This window comes from Leucopleurus acutus (genome assembly GCF_964270905.1).
Source record: "Leucopleurus acutus genome assembly, chromosome: Y".
In the NCBI taxonomy this organism is placed as follows: Eukaryota; Metazoa; Chordata; class Mammalia; order Artiodactyla; family Delphinidae; genus Leucopleurus; species Leucopleurus acutus.
In genome coordinates this window covers 9,784,426-9,805,173 of record NC_139164.1, presented here as the reverse complement: position 1 = coordinate 9,805,173, position 20,748 = coordinate 9,784,426, and the positions used below count along the sequence as shown (strand labels likewise).

The following is a 20,748-nucleotide window of genomic DNA, read 5'->3' as shown; positions in this document are numbered from 1 at the left end:
TGTGAGATGATGGATGGTCACTAAACTTACTCTGGTATCATTCTAACATATATGTAAGTCCAACTATTATGATGTATACTTTAAACCTACACAGTGTTTATGTCAATTATATCTCAATAAAGTGACGAGAGAAAAAATTAGGCATTTTTTGACCCCTTGTCACCAACCCTTCATCCAAGTCACCATCATCTCCTACTCAGCACATTAGTGCTACACACTTCTCATTGCCCTGCCTGATTCCATGCCTACCCTCCCCTTGAGTCAATTCTTAGTGCAATTATGGAGATCCCAGTAAAACTGAAGTACAATCACGTCGCCCCTGGGCTCAAAACTACTCCTCAATTTCCTACCCCTTTCAGAAAAAAAACAAGAGTCCTGAGTGGACCCTACATAATTTGGCCCCTTCACTAACTCTGCTCTCAGCTGTGACAACTGCTTCTGCTCATCGCCCCAGCCCATGCTCCTTGCTATTCTCTGACCATATTAGGCCTTCCACCTCAGTGCCTCAGTGCCTCATGCTCTTCCCCAGATCCTGCACTTCCTTCCTTAAGGTCTCTACTCAAAATTCACCTCAGAGATGCCTCAAAATGACCACCATTCCTAAAAATCTAAACCCTCATGATATTATTTGTTCGTTAGCCTCTCTGTTAAAATGCTTTCTTAAAACAGGGTGATTTTGCGAAAATGCTGAACTAGGAAGCTCTAAGTCCTGGTTTCTTCATGGAAACATCAAAAAACACTCAACTATACCTCAAAACAAAACAAAACCATACACTGCTGAATAGACCCTCTGCAAAGAATCGCAGTCTTTAGCAAGCAAATGAATGAAGAAAAATGATAAAATATTCAAAGTGAAAAAATATTCAAGTGGTAGGAAAGTTTACAGCATTTCATTTTTTACTAACCCTTGACCATGGTCTTTTAACTTAGAGGAGACAGCAGCCTAGTTCCCAATTCCCTCCCTTAAACTAGAAAAAGTAGGGTAGACCCTACTTGTAACATTTTTACATGTTAGGGAGCTAAAGGTTTGGACTAGTTTTGCCTCACTTGAATCTCAGGTGCAGGAGAAGCAGCATGGCCCATCTTAGTCATAGAAAAGGATCAGAAGCAGCAGGCGGGACTCCTGAAAGCTGCTGCTGGACTGACCTACTGGTATAAACATACAATAGACCACAAAAAGCCCTACAATAAGCTGGGTACACACAATCTGGAAAATTGAGCCTTCAAAAATTGAGCTATTTATATAGGGGAATTGAGAAAGCAGAAAGCAGGGTCAGGCAACACACGCTGAAGGAAAGACTCAACACACACTGACGGAAAAAACTGGGGAGGTCATAAGCTTTCACTTCAAGGTGATGTCAAGGCTCACAGTCTGCAAAATCTGGGAAAAGTGCCTGTTTTTTCAAATGTGCAATTTTCAACAACAACCAAAAAAAATCACAAGGCATAGAAAGAAACATGGAAAGATGGCCCATTCAAAGGAAGCAAATAAAGCAACAGAAATCATCTCAAAGCAAGCACAGACAACAAACCTACGATTTCAAATAATTGTATTAGGTATGTCCAAAGAGCAAAAGGAAAAAAACATGGACAAAAAATAAGGAAATCAGGAAACAATATATGAATAAAATAATAATGATGATAATGAGTAAAAGATATAAATTACTTTTTAAAAAAGCAAAGCTGGAGGTGAAAAAAATAAAACAAGTGAATGAAGAAATTCACTAAAGAGGTAAAATGACATATTTAACTAGATATAAAAACAAGAGGCAAACTGGAAGACAGGACAACTGAAAAGAAGGAATCCAGCAAACAAAGAAAAAGGACTGAAGGAAAGTGAACACGGCCCATAGGATCTATAGGACACTGTGTCAGTGGACCATTATGGGATCCTTATAAGGAGAAAAGAGAAAGTAGTAGAAAGATTTTTTTGAAGATATAGGAAGACTTTCCACATTTGACAAAATAGACATATAAATACAAGCAGCTTCACAACTACAAGTAGGATAAACTCAGGGTGACCCACAACAAGACACATTAGTATCAAACTGAACAAAGATAATGATGTAACACTGAAAGCAGCAAGAGAGAAATTCCTGGACACATTTAAGGAAACCACAGTAAGATGATAAGGAGAAGCGTGGAGGACACAGGCAATTAGAAAAGTTGTCTGAGGACGTTTCTTTCCTAGGACTGGGCTTGCTTTGATTCCTGTTACCAGTATATACAGCTGCCTTTAAACGTCTTAATATAACTAAATTCTCACCCTGGTTCTTTTCTGGACCGTATTTTCTGTTATATTCATCTGCCTATAACCTCTTATTCCTGGCTGACAGCAGGACTGCAGACCCCCTGCGGCTCTAACATACTGTGGCAGCAGCCCTGATATATGTGGCCTCAAAGCTGATATCCAAACTATACCATTAGTGGTGTGAGTCTGGCAAGACAAGAACCAGCCCTTACGGTAGTCCCCAGGTAAGGCAGAACACTGTAAGCAGGTTCCACTCATTACCTTTGCCTGAGAGAAGAAATGAGAATTGGCATTTTCTTCCCAAACACGCTGTGCTACATTGGAAAGGGTCTGGGGTAAAGGTGAGTGAAATGGCATGAAATTTCCTTCTGTTTTGAATGCAGCCTTTCTTGATTAGACATGTACTTGGTTCTTAACTCATTTCTAAAGTTCTTATAAACTATTTTGACCTGTATATTATATATTTGATGTTTCCATGGGGGAAGAGAGCCTAGAGTTTCCTCGTCTGCCATCTTGTTGATTTCTCACTCTGAGGATTATTATCAGTGGCTCTGGTACACGACTGAAGTGAAGTTGGTGTCAATTCAAATTAGGTTGTTGTAACTTTAGGATCCTACATGTAATCCCCATGATAACCACACACACAAAAAAACCTATCACATATACATACAGGGAAATGAGAAGGGATACGAAACATGTCAAACAACCAAAAAATCAACTAAATGTAAAAGAAAGAGGAAATGGAGGAAACGATGGGCAAAACAACCTGTAAGATACAGGGAAAACAAGTAACAACACAGCAACAGAAAGCGTCCTTGTAAGAAATTACTTTAAATGTAAAGAGACTAAACTCCCCAAAGACAGGCACTGACAGAACAGATAACACAGAAACCAACAACATATTGTTCAGGAGACCCATTTTTGATCTAAAGACACAGATAGCTTGAAAGTAAAAGAAAAAATATTCTGTGGAAATAGTAACCAGAAGAAGAGAGAAGGGAGACTATACAAGCCAAAAACCATTACAGAATGCAAAGATTGATATATATGTCAATTTAATATTGACATATTGATGAAAAGTCTATTGATAAAAATGTCAATTCCTCAGAAAAATTTAACAATTATAAATACATTTGAACCAAACGTAAGAGCTCTATAATATGTGAAGCAAACATTAATATGAGGTTTGCTATGGATTTTCAATACATGGACTTTAATATGTTGAGGGATTTTATTTCTACTTAAGTCCTTGAGTGTTTTGACAATGACGGTGGTCAAATCATTTTTTCTTCAGGTGTTAGTTTGCCACAGCTGCTCTTAAAAAGCACCACAGTGTCTGCTCTTACATTTTGGGGTAGGTTGCCTCTTTCCTCTTCATTTATTTGGTCTTGTAGGTTTTTACCCTGCTCCTTCATCTGTGACATAATTTTTTGCCGTCTCTCTTTTTTTTTTAATTTAATGAGTGGGATTGTGTTCCTGTCTTACTGGTTGTTTGGCCTGAGGCTTCCAACACTGGAGTTTGTAGGCTATCGGGTAAAGCTGTCTTGGTGCTGAGATGAGGAACTCCATGAGACCTCACTCTGATGAATATTCCCTGGGATCTGAGGTTCTCTGTTGGCGGGAATGTAAATTGATACAACCACTATGGAGAACAATACACAGGTTCCTTAGAAAACTAAAAATAGAACCACCATACGACCCAATAATCCCACCACTGGGCATATACCGTGAGAAAACCTTAATTCAAAAAGAGGCATGTACCACAGTGTTCACTGCAGCTCTGTTTACAATAGCCAGGACACGGAAACAACCGAAGTGTCCACTGACAGACGAAGGGATAAAGCAGGTGTGGCACATATATAGAGTGGAATATTCCTCAGCCATAAAAAGAAATGAAATTGAGTTACTTGTAGTGAGGTGGATGGACCTAGAGTCTGTCATACAAAGTAAAGTAAGTCAGAAAGAGAGAAACAAATACCCGTATGCTAACACATATATATGGAATCTAAAAAAAAAGGCTCTGAAGAACCTAGGGGCAGGACAGGAATAAAGACACAGACGCAGAGGATGGACTTGAGGACATGAGGAGGGGGAAGGGTGAGCTGGGACAAAGTGAGAGAGAGGCATGGACTTATATATACACTACCAAATGCAAAACAGATAGCTAGTGGGAAGCAGTCGCATAGCACAGGGAGATCAGCTCCCTGCTTTGTGACCACCTAGAAGGGTGGAGTAGAAAGGGTGGGAGGGAGACGCAAGAGGGAGGGGATATGCGGATGTATGCACACATATAGCTGATTCACTTTGTTATACAGCAGAAGCTAACACAACAATGTAAAGCAATTATACTCCAATAAAGATCTATTAAAAAAAATACCACAGACTAGGGAGATTAAACAACAGAAAAGTATTTTTTCACAATTATGGAACTCAAGTCCTAGGTCAGGAGGGCTGTCAGCAGGGTTGATTTCTATTTTGTTTATGTCTGGTTTAATCATTACTTCCTTCTTTGTGTTAGTTGTCATTTATTTGCTCCTCTTTTCTAGTTCTTTAAGTTGTAACATTTTGGTTTGTTGATTTGAGATATTTCTTCCTTTGTAAGGTAAGAGTTTATAGCCATTAATTTCCGTCTTAGTAGAGAGGAGGAAAACTTGCCACAACGTGGCAATGATGTTCTAGATATGACACCAAAAGCACAGGCCACAAAAGTAAAAAGGGCACAATCAACAGACCTCAAAGACAACCCACTGAATGGGAGAAAATATACCCAAATCAGGTATCCAGTAAAGAATTAATATCCAAAGTACCTGAAGAACTCCTACAAGTCAAAAACAAACAAATCTGATTTTAAAACTGGCAAAGAACTTAAAGAAGATATACAAATAGCCATTAAGCTACATGAAAATATGATCACACTATGAATCCCTAGGGAAATAAAAAGCAAATCCACAACGAATACTACTTTACATCCATTAGGATAATTATTGTGAAAGAAGCAGAAAACAACAAGTTTTGGCAAAGACTGGGAGAAAATGGAACTTCAAGTGCACTGCTCACAGGAATGCAAAATTGTGCAGCCACTGTAGAAGAAAATATGATGGATTCTTAAAAAATTTACTGTTGAATTACCATATGATGACCCATTTTTATCTCTAGGTATATACCCAAAAGAAATGAAAGCAGGGACTGAAACAGATATTTGTATAACAATTTTCTAGCAACATTATTCATCATAGCCAAAAGATGGATGCAACTCAAGTGTACATCGACAGATGAATGTATAAACAAAATGTGTTACATATGTACAGAGGAATATTGTTCAGCCTTAAAAAGAAAGGAAATTCTGATGCAACCAACATGGATGAACGCTGAAGACATATGCTAAGTGAAATAATTCAGACACAAAATGATAAATATTGTATGACCGCATTTATAGCAGGTAGCCAAACTAGGCAATCTCATAGAAACAGAAAGTGGAACAGTGTTTACTAAGACCTGGTTTGGGAAGAACTGGGAGTTACTATTCAATGGGTACAGAGTTTCAGTTTGAGATGACGGAAAAGTTCTGGAAATGTAATGGCAATGACTGTACAACATTATGAACGTACTTAATGCCACTAAATTATACACCTGAAAGGGTTAAATAGGTAAATTTTATGTTATATATTTGCCACAATAAAAAACTTAATAAAGCTTTAAAAGCTCAAAAAAATCAGTATTATACTTTACTGATTTATTTGGTCTCTTGCATGCATGCTCTTGAAAGCAGGGCTGTTTCTTTTCTGTGCTGTTGCATGTGCAATCGGTGGTACATAACAGGTGTTCAATAAATACTTGAGGAAAGAATAGATATGGAGAGTAGGTACTGGTACTGGTAATGAGGCAGAATCATTGTTTTTAGGAAAATACACTGAAGAATTTGACTGGAAAAGGGTATGATATCTATAAGGTATTCTCAAACAAATCAGAAAAGAAATTATATCATGTTAAGTAAATGGAACACTTGATTGTTAACTGGATCCCAAATAAACAACAAAAGAAACAAACCAAAATGCAACTAAATAGTAAACAAATAGGACTTCAAAGGAAATACCTAACTTTTTAAAAATACTTATGAAGCTGTGGACTAAGGATGCCACCTGCCATATCAGTGAACAACAGCCATCAGCCACTACAGCTGCCCCCAGTGCTGAGCCCTGAGGGAACTCAAGATAAAAACAGGAAGCCCACCATCAAGCCCTCAGCCACTACAGCTGCCCCCGATGGTGCACCCAGAGGGGACTCAGGATGGGAAAGAACATGATTCTGACCCTAGATAGCTAAGGTGCATATCAAAGGAATGATTTCAGTGAGCCCAGACTCTTGTATGTTCCCCTATGTAGAAAAGTGCTGCATTCACTCACTTGAGATGTCCGGTTTTCTATAATTAACTTGCAGCAGTGGTGGAGGCAAGTGCTTGTACTGTGCAACCATCCCTATGCGGAAACCCACTCATTTTAACGAAAGCTTGCTCTGCTGGGAGCACGGATAAGTTCTGAGCATTGTGGTGGTTTTACACTACCAGAGGGAAAACCCAAGACACGTAAAAGGAGCTAAAACGACTTTAGGGCAAAATCCCGGAGGAGTTAGACTCACAAGCAGCACACTGGCCCACCCTACAATTTCACTAGAAAATTTTATCCCCAACAAATTCAACTTTAAAATGGGAAACAGATACTCTCAAACAGAGAAACATGGAGTGTCAGAAAGCCAGCCTCCACGCTAACACTCTAGCCAGATTCACGTGCAATACGTATGGAGCTCACGCTTGCAAGGACCAACCGAATTAGGGCAATTACACTAAGAGATCTCAACCTTAAATGGCCCAATTGGGTCTGTTTTGACATTTGAAAACCGGGGGATTTTTTTTTGCATATGCAGGTAGAAAAAGATCAAACAGAAATGGAATGCTTATTTCAATTGGTATTTAGAAGCTTCTAAAAGGGGAAATGATAAAGTAACTTCTTCGCAAAAAATCAACAAAAGGTTGCTCAAAATGATACTAGAATTTTTAAAAGCCACTAGCGTTAACCTTGTCTCTCACTCCGTTCCTTCTTTATGTCCTCCTTTATCCGAACTGCCTAACCCAGACGCGCTCTCTCTCTCTTCCACCATTCTCCTGCTGATTCCCCTTCCCCGGGAAAGGAAGACATAAGATCAGAAGTACTCATAGCTCCCTTGAAGGAGAAACCTGTTACAGGAAGAGATGAACTGTACTCTGCACTTACATACACATCCTGGACCCAAGCAGAACTTAGTTTTAGCTAAGGACTTTCTCGAATGTAGTCAAGATCCATTGGGATTTGCTAAGGAATTTGAGCTAATCGTCCAAACCTATGAGCTCAGGTTTTCCGATTTATATAAAGTAATACAGCTATTAGTTTCTAAAAGTCAAACAAAGGAATAAGTAGAGAAAGCAGGATGGAGAGACCCCTTAACAAATTTTGATTTATACAGCCCACAGGCTCAAGGTGAATGTAAGGAGTTAGCTCACTAATTACTCAGAATTATCACAGAGCTTTTTCCAAAAACTGCCGACTGGTCAAAGATTCAGCAACGTAAACAAACACGAGATGAATCAATCCTGGATCACTATGAGAGGTTCAAGGAAACTTTTAAACAATATTACGGCATGACACCCGAATCATTCTTTAACCACCAAGATGATTCTTTGCTTAACTCCATCTTTTTAGAAGGTCTGTATGAGGAATCGGCTGCTCTAAACGACACGATTTAGGCATGTTAATCATTTAGACATGATTTGTCTGTATCACATACAAATGCCCTTGTCATGCTGGCTGACCAACTTTTCAAAAGTACTAAAAAGAAAAAGATGCCTCTATAAAAATTATGAACATTCAGTTGCAACAATTAAATAATCAATGTCAGTCTAAAGTTAACCCAACCCTATTCAATCCATGACTGGTAAATTCTGAAATTTGCTTTTACTGAAAAACACTGGGTCATTACTGGGGAAACTGCAAGACAAGAAAAGAGAGACCTAGAAGGGAAACCAGATACAGACTGTAATTTCAAGTTAAACAAGACTAAGGCTGATCTGAGGGAACCTTCTCCTCTCTAACACCCTGGCAGAAATCCAAATGATTATATGAGGAGAAAACAATTAAAGCAGTAATAGATACAGAAGCTACCTTTTACATTTTGAACCCTATCAAAATTAAAGGCTCTCTCTCTCTAACACCTCAGTACAGATGGTAGGGTTTCTAATGGAAATATTAAGACGCTCAGATCATTACCTTTAGAATTATAACTAGGAGAACTTAAACAAAGGAACTCCTTTTTCCTAGTAGAATATACCCCTATGAACCTGAAAGGTATAGATTTATTAGGAACTTATGATGCTCATATTTCTTTTACTGTTAAGGGAGAAATGGTTTTAGCCCTAAAAGATTACTCAGAGTTCTTCATCATATAATGTTTGTGACTGAGAGTGATGTTGAACAAGAAACTGCCAGGCTTAGTACCTGAAGAATTGGGGTCACTTGATCCTACTGACATAGGGAAAATACATTCTGCTGCAGCCATTAAAATTACCACAGACCAAAATAAACCCCTGTCCAATATCAGTCAATACCTATCGAGGCGGGAAGCCACAGAAGAAACAGAACTTTTGATATCAGCTTACATTAAGAAAGGGCTTACTGTGCCTTACACTAGCCCTTGTGACACTGCCATTCTGCCATTTAAAAATCTAATGGCAAGAAAATTGAAATTGTATCAACTATCTTTTCCAACCACAACGCTATAAGACTAGATATCAATTACAGGAAAAGAACTGTAAAAAATACAAACACATGGAGGCTAAACAATACAGTACTTAATAACGAAGTCACCACTGAAGAAATCGAAGAGGAAATAAAAAATACCTAGAAATAAATGACAATGGAGACACGATGACCCAAAATCTATGGGATGCAGCATGGGCAGTTCTAAGAGGGAAGTTTGCAGCAATACAATCCTACCTTAAGAAACAGGAAACATCTCGAATAACAACCTAACCATGCACCTAAAGCAATTAGAGAAAGAAGAACAAAAAAAACCCCAAAGTTAGCAGAAGGAAAGAAATAATAAAGATCAGATCAGAAATAAATGAAAAAGAAATGAAGGAAACGATAGCAAAGATCAATAAAACTAAAAGCTGGTTCTTTGATAAGATAAACAAAATTGATAAGCCATTAGCCAGACTCATCAAGAAAAAAAGGGAGAAGACTCCAATCAATAGAATTAGAAATGAAAAAGGGGAAGTAACAACTGACACTGCAGAAATAGAAAAGATCATGAGAGATTACTACAAGAAACTCTATGCCAATAAAATGGACATCCTGGAAGAAATGGACAAATTCTTAGAAATGCACAACCTGCCAAGACTGAATCAGGAAGAAACAGAAAATATGAAGAGGCCAATCACAAGCACTGAAATTGAAACTGTGATTAAAAATCTCCCAACAAACAAAAGCCCAGGATCACATGGCTACACAGGCGAATTCTTTCAAACATTTAGAAAAGAGCTAACACCTATCCTTCTCAAGTTCTTCCAAAATATAGCAGAGGGAGGAACACTCCCAATCTCATTCTACGAGGTCACCATCACCCTGATACCAAAAGCAGACAAAGATGGCACAAAGAAAGAAAACTACAGGCCAATATCACTGATGAAAATAGATGCAAAAATCCTCAACAAAATAATAGCAAACAGAATGGAACAGCACATTAAAAGGATCATAGACCATGATCAAGTGGGGTTTATTCCAGGAATGCAAGGATTCTTAAATATATGCAAATCAATCAACGTGATACACCATATTAACAAACTGAAGGAGAAAAACCATATGGTCATCTCAATAGATGCAGAGAAAACTTTCAACAAAATTCAACACCCATTTATGATAAAAACCCACAAGAAAGTAGGCAAAGAGAGAACTTTCCTCAACATAATAAAGGCCATATATGACAAACCCACAGCCAACATCATCCTCAATGGCAAAAAACTCAAAGAATTTCCACTAAGATCAGGAACAAGACAAGGTTGCCCAATCTCACCACTCTTATTTAACATAGTTTTGGAAGTTTTAGCCACAGCAATCAGAGAAGAAAAGGAAATAAAAGGAATCCAAATCAGAAAATAAGAAGTAAAGTTGTCACTGTTTTCAGATGCCATGATACTATACTTAGAGAATCCTAAAAATGCTACCAGAAAACTACTAGAGTTAATCAATGAATTTGGTAAAGTAGCAGGATACAAAATTTAATGCATAGAAATATCTGACATTCCTATACACTAGTGATGAAAAATCTGAAGGTGAAATCAAGAAAACACTCCCATATCCCATTGCAACAAAAAGAATAAAATATCTAGGAATAAACCTACCTAAGGAGAAAGAAGACCTGTATGCAGAAAATTATAAGACACTGATGAAAGAAATTAAAGATGATACAAATAAATGGAGAGATATACCATGTTCTTGGATTGGAAGAATCAATATTGTGAAAATGACTCTATTATCCAAAACAATCTACAGATTGAATGCAATCCTTATCAAACTACCACTGGCATTTTTTACAGAACTAGAACAGAACATTTCACAATTTGTATGGAAAGACAAGAGACCGCGAATAGCCAAAGCAATCTTGAGAACAAAAAACGGAGCTGGAGGAATCAGGCTCCCTGACTTCAGACTATACTACAAAGCTACAGTAATCAAGACAGTATGGTACTGGCAAAAAAGAAAAACAGAAAGATAGATCAATGGAACACGATAGAAAGCCCAGATATAAACCCATGCACATATGGTCACCTTATCTTTGATAAAGGAGGCAGGAATGTTCAGTGGAGAAAGGACAGCCTCTTCAATAAGTGGTGCTGGGAAAACTGCACAGGTACATGTAAATGTATGATATTAGATCACTCCCTAACACCATACACAAAAATAAGCTCAAAATGGATTAAAGACGTAAATGTAAGGCCAGAAACTATCAACATCTTAGAGGAAAACATAGGCAGAACACTCTATGACATAAATCACAGCAAGATCCTTTTTGACCCACCTCCTAGAGAAATGGAAATAAAAACAAAAATAAACAAATGGGACCTAATGAAACTTCAAAGGTTTTACACAGCAAAGGAAACTATACACAAGACCAAAAGACAACCCTCAGAATGGGAGAAAATATTTGCAAATGAAGCAACTGCCAAAGGATTAATCTCCAAAATTTATAAGCAGCTCATGCTGCTCAACAACAAAAAAACAAACAACCCAGTCCAAAAATGGGCAGAACACCTAAATAGACATTTCTCCAAAGAAGATATACAGACTGCCAACAAACACATGAAAGAATGCTCAACATCATTAATCATTAGAGAAATGCAAATCAAAGCTACGATGAGATATCATCTCACACCAGTCAGAATGGCCATCATCAAAAAATCTAGAAACAATAAACGCTGGAGAGGGTGCAGAGAAAAGGAACACTCTTGCACTGCTGGTGGGAATGTGAATTGGTACAGCCACTATGGAGAACAGTATGGAGGTTCCTTAAAAAGTACAAATAGAACGACCATATGACCCAGCAATCCCACTACTGGGCATATACCCTGAGAAAACCAAAATTCAAAAAGAGTCATGTACCATAATGTTCATTGCAGCACTATTTACAATAGCCTGGAGATGGAAACAACCTAAGTGTCCATCATCAGATGAATGGATAAAGAAGATGTGGCACATATATACAATGGAATATTACTCAGCCATAAAAAGAAACAAAATTGAGCTATTTGTAATGAGGTGGATGGACCTAGAGTCTGTCACAGAGAGTGAAGTAAGTCAGGAAGGGAAAGACAAATACCATATGCTAACACACATATATATATGGAATTTAAGAAAAAAAAACGTCATGAAGAACCTAGGGGTAAGACAGGAATAAAGACACAGACCTACTAGAGAATGGACTTGAAGATATGGAGAGGGGGAAGTGTAAACTGTGACAAAGCGAGAGAGTGGCATGGACATATATACACTACCAAATGTAAGGTAGATAGCTAGTGGGAAGCAGCCGCACAGCACAGGGAGATCAGCTCGGTGCTTTGTGACCGCCTGGAGGGGTGGGATAGGGAGGGTGGGAGGGAGGGAGACGCGCGAGGGAAGAGATATGGGGACATATGTATATGTATAACTGATTCACTTTGTTATAGAGCAGAAACTAACACAACATTGTAAAGCAATTATACTCCAATAAAGATGTAAACAAAAATATCTAATGGCAAGAATTGGAGATTTGTACAAGGTTTGAGATCTATCAGTGCTACTATATTCCTTGCTATTGTGCAGTGCCAAATATCCATACCTTACTGTCCTATATCCCTAAAATAGTGACTTCTTTACTGTGAAAGATTTCTGCAGTTCATTCTTTAGTATCCCTGTACATCCTGATGCCCAATATCTTTTTGTCTTTGCTTGGAATGAACTATAATATACATGGACCATGATGCCACAGGGCTACACTGAAAGCCCCACTTACTTTTCCCAGATATTAAAAGTGTACTTACAGGGGAGACCTTCAAGATGGCAGAGGAGTAAGACATGGAGGTCATCTTCCTCTCCACAAATACATCAGAAATACATGTACCCGTGGAACAACTCCTACAGAACACCTACTGAACGCTGGCAGAAGACCTCAGACTTCCCAAACAGCAAGAAACACCCCACATACCTGGGTAGGGCAAAAGAAAAAAGAAAAAACAGAGACAAAAGAATAGGGATGGGACCTGAACCTTGGGAGGTAGCTGTGAAGGAGGAAAAGATTCCACACACTAGGAAGCCTCTTCACTGGCGGAGATGGGGTGGGCAGTGGGGTGAAGCTTCGGAGCCATGAAGGAGAGGGCAGTAATAGGGGTGCAGAGGGCAAAGCGGAGAGATTCCCGCACAGAGGCTCGGTGCAGACCAGCACTCACCAGCCGGAGACGCTTGCCTGCTCAGCCACCGGGGCGGGCAGGGGCTGCGAACTGAGGCTTGGGCTTCGGAGGGCAGGTCCCAGGGAGAGGACTAGGGTTGGCTGCGTGAACACAGCCTGAAGGGGGCTAGTGCGCCACAGCTAGCCGGGAGGGAGTCCAGGGAAAAGTCTGGAGCTGCCGAAGAGGCAAGAGACCATTGTTTCGGGGTGCGCGAGGAGAGGGGATTCAGAGCACCGCCGAAACGAGCTTCAGAGACGGGCGCGAGACGCAGCTGTCGGTGAGGACAGAGACGGGCGTGAGACGCTAAGGCTGCTGCTGCCGCCACCAAGAAGCCTGTGTGCAAGCACAGGTCACTATCCGCACCACCCCTCCCAGGAGCCTGTGCAGCCCACCACTGCCAGGGTGCCGGGATCCAGGGACAACTTCCCCGGGAGAACGCACGGCGCGCCTCAGGCTGGTGCAACGTCACGCCGGCCTCTGCCGCCGCAGGCTCGCCCCGCACTCCGTGCCCCTCCCACCCCCGGCCTAAGTGAGCCAGAGCCCCCGAATCAGCGGCTCCTTTAACCCGTCCTGTCTGAGCGAAGAACACACGCCCTCTGGCGACCTACACGCAGAGGCGGGGACAAATCCAAAGCTGAGCCCCCAGAGCTGTGAGAACAAAGAAGAGAAAGGGAAGCCTCTCCCAGCAGCCTCAGGAGCAGAGGATTAAATTTCCACTATCAACTTGATGTACCTGCATCAGTGGAATACATGAATAGACAACGAATCATCCCAAATTGAGCAGGTGGACTTTGGGAGGAACTGTAGACTTGAGGTTTGCTTTCTGCACTTAATTTCTTTTTGGTTTTATTTTTATCTTAGTTTAGTACTTAGAGTTGATTATCATTGGTAGATTTATTTATTTGGTTGCTCTCTTCCTTTTTTTTTAATATATATATATTTTTCCTTTTTCTCTTTTTGTGAGTGCGTACGTGTATGCTTCTTGGTGCGATTTTCTCTGTACAGCTTTGCTTTTACCATTTGTCCTAGGGTTCTGTCTGTCCATTATTTAGTATAGGTTTTAGCACTTACTATCATTGGTGGATGTGTTTTTTGGTTTGGTTATGCTTTTCTTTCTTTCTTTCTTTTTTATTTTTCTCTTCTTAATTACTTTTTAATTTTTTCAATTTTTAATAATTTTTTTTATTTTAATAACTTTCTTCTTCCCTCCTTCCCTCCCTCCCTCTCTCTCTCTTTCTTTCTTTTTTTTTCTCCTGATCTGTGTGGCTGACAGGGCCTTGGTGCTCTGGTCACGTGTCAGGCCTGTGCCTCTGAGGTGAGAGAGCCAAGATCAGTACACTGGTCCACCAGAGACCTCCCGGCTCCATGCAATATCAAACGGCGAAAGCTCACCCAGAGATCTCCATCTCAACGCTAAGACCCAGCTCCACTCAGTGACCAGCAAGCTTCAGTGCTGGACATCCCATATCAACCAACTAGCAAGACAGGAACACAACCACACCCATTAGCAGAAAGGCTGCCTAAAATCATACTAAGTTCATACACAACCCAAAACACACCACCAGACGTGGACCTGCCCACCAGAAAAATAAGATCCAGCCTTATCCGCCAGAACACAGGCACCAGTCCCCTGCACCAGGAAACCTACACAGCCCACTGAACCAACCTTACCCAGTGCGGGCAGACACGAAAAACAACAGGAACTATGAACCTGCAGCCTGAGAAAAGGAGACCCCAAACAGAGTGAGTTAAGCAAAATGAGAAGACAGAGAAACACACAGCAGATGAAGGAGCAAGATAAAAACCCAGCAGACCAAACAAATTAAGAGGAAATAGGCAGTCTACCTGAATAAGAATTCACAGTAATGATAGTAAACATGATCCAAATTCTTGGAAACAGAATGGAGAAAATACAAGAAACATTTAACAAGGACCTAGAAGAACTAAAGAGCAAACAAACAATGATGAACAACACAATAAATGAAATTTAAAATTCTCTAGAAAGAAAAAACAATTCTCTAGAAGGAATCAATAGCACAATAACTGAGGCAGAAGAACAGATTAGTGACCTGGATGATAAAATAGTGGAACTACCTACCACAGAGCAGAATAAAGAAAAAAGAATGAAAAGAATTGAGGACAGTCTTAGAGACCTCTGGGCAAAAATTAAACGCACTAACATTCGAATTATAGGGGTCTCAGAAAAAGAAGGAAAAAAAAAAGGTCTGAGAAACTATTTGAAGAGATTATAGCTGAAAACTTCCTTAACATGGGAAAGGAAATAGTCAACCAAGTCCAGGAAGCGCAGAGAGTCCCATACAGGATAAATCCAAGGAGAAACATGCCATGACACATATTAATCAAACTATCAAAAAAGAAATACAAAGAAAAAATATTAAAAGCAGCAAGGGTAAAACAACAAAAAACATACAAGGGAATCCCCATAAAGTTAACAGATCATCTTTCAGCATAAACTCTGCAAGCCAGAAGGGAGAAGCAAGTCATATTTAAAGTGATGAAATGGAAAAACCTACAAGCAAGATTATTCTACCCAGCAAGGATCTCGTTCAAATTCGATGGAGAAATTAAAACTTTTACAAACAAGCAAAAGCTAAGAGAATTCAGCACCACCAAACCAGCTTTGCAACGAATGATAAAGGAACTTCTCTAGGTAGGAAACACAAGAAAAGAAAAAGACCTACAATAACAAACCCAAAACAATTAAGAAAATGGTAATAGGAACAAACATACTTATCTATAACTACCTTAAATGTAAATGGATTAAATGCTGCAACCAAAAGACACAGACTGCCTGAATGGATACGAAAACAAGACCTGTATATATGCTGTCTACAAGGGACCCACTTCAGACCTAGGGACACATACAGACTGAAAGTGAGGGGATGGAAAAAAGATATTACATGTAAATGGAAATCAAAGGAAATCTGGAGTAGCAATTCTCACAGCAGACAAAATAGACTTTAAAATAAAGACTATTACAAGACACAAAGAAGGACACTACATAATGAGCAAGGGATCAAGCTAAGAAGAAGATATAACAATTGTAAATATTTATGCACCCAACATAGGAGCATCTCAATACATAAGGAAAATACTAACAGCCATAAAAGGGGAAATTGACAGTAACACAATCATAGTAGGATACTTTAACACCCCACTTTCTCCAATGGACAGATCACCCAAAATGATAATAAATAAGGAAACACAAGCTTTAAATGATACATTAAACAAGAGGGACTTATTTGATATTTATAGGACATTCCTTCCAAAAACAACAGGATACACTTTCTTCTCTAGTGCTCATAGAAAATTCTCCTGGATAGATCATATCTTGGGTCACATATCAAGCCTTGGCAAATTTAAGAAAACTGAAATCGTATCAAGAATATTTTCTGACCACAATGCTATGAGACTAGATATCAATTACAGGAAAAAATTTGTAGAAAATAGAAACACATGGAGGCTAAACAATACACTACTTAATAGACAAGAGATCACTGAAGAAATCAAAGAGGAAATCAAAAAAATACCTAAAAACAAATAAGAATGAAAGCACGACGATCCAAAACCTATGGGATGCAGCGAAAGCAGTTCTAAGAGGGAAGTTTATAACAATTCAATCGTACGTCAAGAAATAAGAAACACCCCAAATAAACAATCTAACCTTACACCTAAAGCAATTAGAGAAAGAAGAACAAAAAAAAACCCCCAAAGTTAGCAGGAGGAAGGAAATCATAAAGATCAAATCAGAGATAAATGAAAAAGAAATGAATGAAATGATAGCAAAGATCAATAAAATTAAAAGCTGATTCTTTGAGAAGATATACAAAATTGATAAACCATTAGCCAGACTCATCAAGAATAAAAGGGAGAAGACTCAAATCAATAGAATTAGAAATGAAAAAGGAGAAGTAACACTGCAGAAATACAAAGGATCATGAGAAATTACTATAAACAACTATATGCCAATAAAATGGACAAACTGGAAGAAATAGACAAATTCTTAGAAAAGCACAACCTTCTGAGACTGAACCAGGAAGAAATAGAAAATATAAACAGACCACTCACAAGCATTGAAATTGAGAGTGTGATTAAAAATCTTCCAACGAACAAAAGCCCAGACCAGATGGCTTCAGATGGCTTCACAGGACCAGATGGCTTCACAGGTGAATTCTACCAAACATTTAGAGAAGAACTAAAAACTATCCTTCTCAAACTCTTCCAAAATACAGCAGAGGGAGGAACACTCCCAAACTCATTCTGTGAGGCCACCATCACCCTGATAACAAAACCAGACAAGGATGTCACAAGGAAAGAAAACTACAGGCCATTATCACTGATGAACATGGATGAAAAAATCCTCCACAAAATACTAGCAAACAACATCCAACAGCACATTAAAGGGAGCATACACCATGATCAAGTGGGGTTTATCCCAATATATGCAAATCAATCAATGTGATAAACTATATTAACAAATTGAAGGAGAAAAGCCATATAATCATGTCAATAGATGCAGAAAAAGCTTTTCACAAAATTCAACACCGATTTATGATAAAAACACTCCAGAAGCAGGCATAGAGGGAACTTACCTCAACATAGTAAAGGCCATATATGACAAACCCACAGCCAACATCGTTCTCAATGGTGAAAAAGTGAAAACATTTCCTCTAAGATCAGGAACAAGACAAGGTTGTCCACTCTCACGACTATTATTCATCATACTTTTGGAAGTTTTAGCCACAGCAATCAAAGAAGAAAAATAAATAAATGGAATCCAAATTGGAAAAGAAGACATTAAGCTGTCACTGTTTGCAGATGACATGATACTATACATAGAGAATCCTACAGATGCTACAAGAAAACTACTGGAGCTAATCAATGAATTTGGTAAAGTAGTACGATCAAAATTAATGCACAGAAATCTCTTGCAGTCCTATACACTAATTATGAAAAATCTGAAACAGAATTTAAGGAAACACTCCCATGTACCACTGCAACAGAAAGAATAAAATACCTTGGAATAAACCTACCTAAGGAGACGAAAGACCTGTATGCAGAAAACTGTAAGACACTGATGGAAGAAATTAAAGATGACACAAACAGATGATATAAACAGTGTTTTATCATCTGCGAAAACGACTATACTACCCAAAGCAAGCTACAGATTCAGTGCAATCCCTATCAAACTACCAAGGGCATTTTTCACAGAACAAGCATAAAAAATTGCACAGTTTGTATGGGACCACCAAAGACGCCGAATAGCTAAAGCAATCTTGAGAAAGAAAAACTGAGCTGGAGGAATCAGGCTCCCTGACTTCAGACTATACTACAAAGCTACAGTAATCAAGACAGTAAGGTTCTGGCACAAAAACACAAATACAGATCAATGGAACAAGATAGCCCAGAGAAAAACCCATGCACATATGGTCACCTTGTTTTTGATAAAGGAGGCAAGAATATACAATGGAGAAAAGATAGCCTCTTCAATAAGTGGTGCTGGGAAAACTGGACAGCTACATGTAAAAGAATGAAATTAGAACACTCCCTAATACCATAAACAAAAATAAACTCAAAATGGATTAAAGACCTAAATGTAAGGCCAGACACTATAAACTCTTAGAGGAAAATATAGGGAGAGCACTCTATGACATAAATCACAGCAAGATCCTTTTTGACCCACCTCCTAGCGACATGGAAATAAAAACAAAAATAAACAAATGGGACCTAATGAAACTTCAAAGCTTTTGCATAGCAAAGGAAACCATAAATGAGACCAAAGGACAACTCTCAGAATGGGAGAAAATATTTGCAAATGAAGCAACTGACAAATGATTAATCTCCCAAGTTTACAAGCAGCTCAATATCAAAAAACAAACAACCCAATCCAAAAAATGAGTAGAAGACCTAAACAGACATTTCTCCAAAGAAGATATATGGATTTCCAACAAACACATGAAAGGATGCTCAACGTCACTAATCATTAGAGAAATGCAAATCAAAACTACAATGAGGTATCACCTCACACCAGTCAGAATGGCCATCATCAAAAAGTCTACAAACAATAAATGCTGGAGAGGGTGTGGAGAAAAGGGAACCCTCTTGCACTGTTGGTGGGAATGTAAATTGATACACCCAATATGGAGAACAGTATGGAGATTCGTTAAAAATCTAAAAATAGAAGTAGCATACAAGCCAGCAATCCCACTACTGGGCATATACCCTGAGAAAACCATAATTCAAAAAGAGTCATGTACCATAATGTTCACTACAGCTCTATTTACAAAAGCCAGGACATGGAAGCAACCTAAGTGTCCATCAACAGATGAATGGATAAAGAAGAAGTGGCACATATATACAATGGAATATTACTCAGCCATAGTAATATACAAAACTTGAGTTATTTGTAATGAGGTGGATGGACCTAGAATCTGTCATGCAGAGTGAAGTAAGTCAGAAAGAGAAAAACAAATACCATATGCTAATATATATATATGGAATAAAAATTAAAACTGGGTCTGAAGAATCTAGGGGCAGGACAGGAATAAAGATGCAGACGTAGAGAATGGACTTGAGGACACGGGAAGGGGGAAGGGTAAGCTGGGACGAAGTGAGTGAGTGGTATGGACATATATACACTACCAAATGTAAGATAGATAGGTACTGGGAAGCAGCTGCATAGCACAGGGAGATCAGCTCAGGTCTCTGTGACCACCTCGAGGGGTGGGATAGGGAGGGTAGGAGGGAGATGTAAGAGGGTGGAGATATGGGGATATATGTATATGTACAGCTGACTCACTTTGTTATACAGCAGAAACTAACACACCATTGTAAAGCAATTATACTCCAAAAAAGATGTTAAAAATAATAATAATTTTTTAAAATATGGACTTAATGTGATCCAGCTTTTCCTCATAAGTCAATTTTCATACCATATGTAGATTATTTGCTGTTGTGTTCAAACCATTGATACATAATCAGCAAGACACCCTGTACTTGCTTCAGAAGTTAGCCTCAAAGGGATATAAAGCACCCAAAGAGTAATTACAATTTTGTGAGGCTAATGTACAATACTTAGGATGTTTGGTATCTAAAGAAGGGGTTTCAATTGCTCTAGAGGCAATTTGGCTTTCCCTGCTCCTAAAACAAGAAGGCAAGTAAGGGGATTTCTAGGCCTTGCAGGCTACCAAAGGCGCTGGATTCCAAATTTTTCTTTAGTGTCTCGACCATAAATAATTTGCCTAAACAATACGAACCTGAACCTCTTGGTTGGGGAATTGACCATTGCGAAGCCTCTGGTTTCTCTAAAGGGCTTCCTGGCAAAGGGGCATCCGATCTATGATTTTCCCTTTTTTTTCTCTTTGTGCATAAAAACAAGGGTGCCACACTAGGAGTATTAACTCAACTGTATGGCAGTCACTAATGACCAATAGGATATTACTGCCAGCAGCTAAATCCAGTAGCTAAG

General features: G+C 38.9%; 1 protein-coding gene across 1 annotated transcript in view; it reads right to left on the bottom strand.

Annotated features, from left to right (window-relative positions):
• The window catches only part of LOC309978845 (protein WWC3-like), a gene marked incomplete at both ends in the record, with an annotated part of 165,365 nt that overhangs the window by 8,918 nt on the left and 135,699 nt on the right, over positions 1 to 20,748 (bottom strand).